The 4,149-nt window shown below is 35.2% G+C and overlaps 1 pseudogene; it reads right to left on the bottom strand.

The window, feature by feature from the left end:
• Window positions 1–427: 427 nt before the first annotated feature.
• On the bottom strand, window positions 428–2,063 carry LOC103671442 (annotated as a pseudogene).
• Window positions 2,064–4,149: the final 2,086 nt, after the last annotated feature.

The raw sequence follows: 4,149 nt of genomic DNA, 5'->3' as shown, positions 1-4,149 counted from the left end.
CAAAAATAAACATTCCAAAGCCAGAGGATTCTGACATCATTGCCAGGATTTTCATATATCCTGGAATATGTACTTAAACTTACTAAATGTTGGCAACTTTTCTTGGTCACCAAGTCAAATCAGTTTCCTAGTTGTATCATGTCTGCAGCTCTTCTCTGTTTAGATTAGTTAACATTTTTTTTTAACAGAATTTCAAGAGAGAAGGAGACTGTTTCTAGAATCCTATCTTATAAAATTCTAAATTGAACTACTGTGAGTCATTGATACAATCAATACTTCCCTAATCTTCAGTCATGACCATAATCAGTCCTACTTAAAATTGAAGGTTTGTGATTTTAGAAACATTGCTTTGTCTTGATGGTGGTCCTTCATCATTCCCCTACTTGACTTTTTATCTCTTGGCTAAAGCTCAAAATTAAGCTAATTATTGAGAAGTTCCTTTTTTTGTTGTTGTTGTTTTTTTCAGTTTGTTTGCTTATCTTGTTGGATGCTATTAGTATAAATGGCTTAGCTTTTTGACAATTATTTAAGACCCTTATTAACTGTTTGTTGACTTTCTTAAAAAAATAAGTTGTTAATTTTTATTACAAATTAAAGATTAAGTTCTTAAAAATCCCAATTTGACCAGATATGAAACAATTTAAAAAACTAAAGGTGTGTTGAGGAGGAAAAAAAAAAAAAAAAAAAAAAAAAACAGGCTTAAAAAAAAACAAATAAATGCAACATATTTACCATCACCAAAAAGAGACATATTTAGGTAGAATAATTTAAAAAACAACCATGCTGCATAGATAATGCAGATAGTCCTAGTTATCTGGTCAGTGGCCAAAAAGCAAGCACTCATAGTTTACAGTTCCCATCAGTTGTTCAATTCTCTTTGCTGGAATTTCATATTCATTTCTTTTTGTTGAATGACTAAGCCCTAAACTGGATGATGATAGAGATGGTAATGGTAAGCCAGCATTTACTCAGCCCCCCACCCCCACCTCACTTCTAGCTTTGGGAGTGGACATACCGGCTGGTAAATGCACTCCTTTGGTCTCTTTGACATCTTAGGGTTTAGGGTTTTCTGAGTGTCTGTGCAGGTAATTGAAGTTGCTGTGGTACTGACTTTGAAGTGGCTGCTGACATTGGGTCTCATTGCCTTGATTTTCCGTATCTTCTTCATTGCTGTCCTTCCTCAGCTCTCTTGTCAATGAGGACCCCTGCGGAATCCAGGTCTATAACCCCCATACATATTCTGTCTCACTGGTCTACCTTGTTCTTCTGAACCCTGGTTGTCAGGTCCCTGCATCACCTTTCTCTGTATAGTAGGGTTGGAATGCTATAGTCAGCGTCCATGGGATCTCTGCAGGTAGAAAGATGGCAACTGTCACCTGAGGTAGAGTGGGCACTGTTGGGCCTGGTCTTCAAGAGTACTCTCTGATCCCACATTCTTTTCCCCATGCTCACTATTCTGGTTATCCTGATGGCAATTGCATGGAAGATCTCTGGAATGTGGATGTGGATGCGGTATATAATGGTGACAATCTGCTACATGTTTACTGCCTTAAACTGGATCTCCACCAGGATCAGTAACATTTGCTGCCTCCACATCCTTTTCTCCTTCAACAACATCAAACTCCAGTCTCCCCATTCCTACACTTCTGGGGTTATTCTTTATGACAGTCTGGTGTACAAATGCATCTTCCTTCATATCATTTTTATTGACAAAACCGTATCTGTTTCTTACCTCAAACCATTTTACTGTCCCCAAAACCTTAGTTGCAATGATCTTCTTGTCCTTACCTGCAGGCAATGCTGTGTGCAGTCCCCTGGACTGCTCTTCACTGTGGTGCCAGGTTTGGTGTCTGCATCTGCTGCTGGTTGCAGCTGGGTCTCAGCCTGGCTGCTCATCGTGCCTTGATAGTCACTGAGGTCACCTGTGGTACCTACAGCTCCACCTGGGTGTAGTGGAAACTAGGCAGGTGGCAGGGATGGGGCTGCTCTGGGCTTTCTGAGGTCCCCACTCTCCACTCCCACTGCCTATCAAATTGAATGGCTTAGCTTTTAAAGTTAGGTACTTGCGGATTTAAACTGCACTCTTCCTTTTTTCTTATATGCCTAGTTACCCTTCTGTAAAATGGGACTAAAATAGCTATTATTTAGTAATATTATGAAAACAGAATGAGAAAATTAACATAAAACTCAGTAGAGTTGCCATGAATTTGAAATGAAATAGCAGATAATAAATATTAGTTTTCTTAAACTTCCTATGAAAACTTAAATTCAAGAGGAAAATAACTTCAAATTTTAACTTTCAGTTATTAGCATCGTTAGCTACTTATTTCCACATTAAGAAAAAAAAAAGAAAGGAAAGGAGTATAAATGAGTATGTTGAAAGGCTAACATGAAATATCAAGTCAGTATTACAAATATACATGGCAAAAAAGAAAAGACGATTAAAAATTTCAGTTGCTCAACTCAAATGTGTGGGCCTTCCTGTCACACAACCGCTGCATCTTTCTTTGCTAGAGGAAGAGATCCTCAGATTTCCAGAGTTGCTTCTAATTTCATTACAAAATGTATCCCATTATTATTTCTACTTCTGATTTAATTTAGAAATTAAGTAAAAAAAAAAAAAAGATGGTAGAATGCAGCCAAAGCTTGAGTCATGGGGAGATTCACAGCATATTTTTTCTAATTAACAAAAATATGTAGAACACATATAAAAGTCTACCAAATATAAATATAGATGTATTATAAAAATCCAAAGTAAGTCCAAAGATAGAAGGTACTGTATTTTGAAGCAAAAATGTAATGCATTGGGTAAGGTAGAAAAAATAATGTTTACTAATATGTCCAAAAACACTGCCTTTGAAAAGAGTAATATACCTTAATAAAAGTACAATGTCAGAAGGAATACGCATTAGAAAAACTATTAACCTGTTTGCTCCCTAAACAGGATCAACATATGCTGTTTTTATATATTATTTCTTGCAAAGCTTGGGGAAAGTGATATAGCATATCATTCATATATATAGCACCAGAACATATAAACTTCTTCAGAATTTAAGGTGGAAAAAGCTTGATTTGCCATTTCTTTTTTTTTTTTTTTAGTTTTTATTTATTCATTTCAGAGAAAGCACAAGCGTGGAGGGGGGACAACAGAGGGAGAGGGAGAGACAGACTCCCCGCTGATCAGGACCCTGATGCCAGACAGATCCCAGATCCCAGGGCCCTGGGATCATGACTTGAGCTGAAGGCAGATGCTTAACCGACTGAGCCACCCAGGTGCCCTTGCCACCTCATTTTATTAGATGGAACTAAAATCAAATACAGTGTGCAAGAATATGCTCAAAACAACATAGTTTTCAGTTTAGATCTCGCTATTTTAAACAGAGCATGTGACAGGTAACTTTTCATTCACAAAAAGCAGGAGTCTAAAAATGAAGACTTAGAACACTTAGAAAATGTCTTACCGGCTGAGGAAAAATAAGAGTACCTTAATTAAAAAAAAAAAAAAAAAAAAGAGTACCTTACTGCTTCTAATGATTCTAACACAACCATGCATTTATTCTCAATTACTGAGTATTTGATAAAAATATAAAAGGAAAACAGAGCTGTTTCTGTTAGTAGCAAGACACAACTTTAATAATCATTTACTTAGCTTAGAATTGCTAGCTGATGCAATAAAATTAAAACATAAAATATATCTATTTTTAAAATGAATTATTAGTATCTTCCTATCATATAGGTTTTCTTAGACTAGAAAACCTAACAGAATCAACACAAAAATACTAGAATCATAAAAAAGATCCACATGTGGGAAAGTTTCTTAAAATCCATATATAAAATGCCATAGATTTTCTATATGAGGAAATAAACCGAGAAGACCAAGAAAAAAAATTCTACAATATAATAAAAGGTAAAGTCAAACTACTTAGAAATAAAAATTAAAATATACATAGCAATTAGATTAAGAAAATTACATAAACATAAGTAGGCCCCAAAATATCAACAAATATAAGTTAATAGTATATTACTGGGAAGAAAACATTAGTAACAAAAATATATCTGGTATTTTAAACTAAGCGCAATTCTGATAAAAATTCTAATAAGGTTGGGGGAATAAACTATCATTCTAAAGTTTATTTAACGGAGTGCTAA

Source organism: Ursus maritimus, unplaced genomic scaffold, assembly GCF_017311325.1.
Source record: "Ursus maritimus isolate PB19 unplaced genomic scaffold, ASM1731132v1 scaffold_6, whole genome shotgun sequence".
Lineage (NCBI taxonomy): Eukaryota > Metazoa > Chordata > Mammalia > Carnivora > Ursidae > Ursus > Ursus maritimus.
This window is presented reverse-complemented; position numbering and strand designations above follow the sequence as displayed.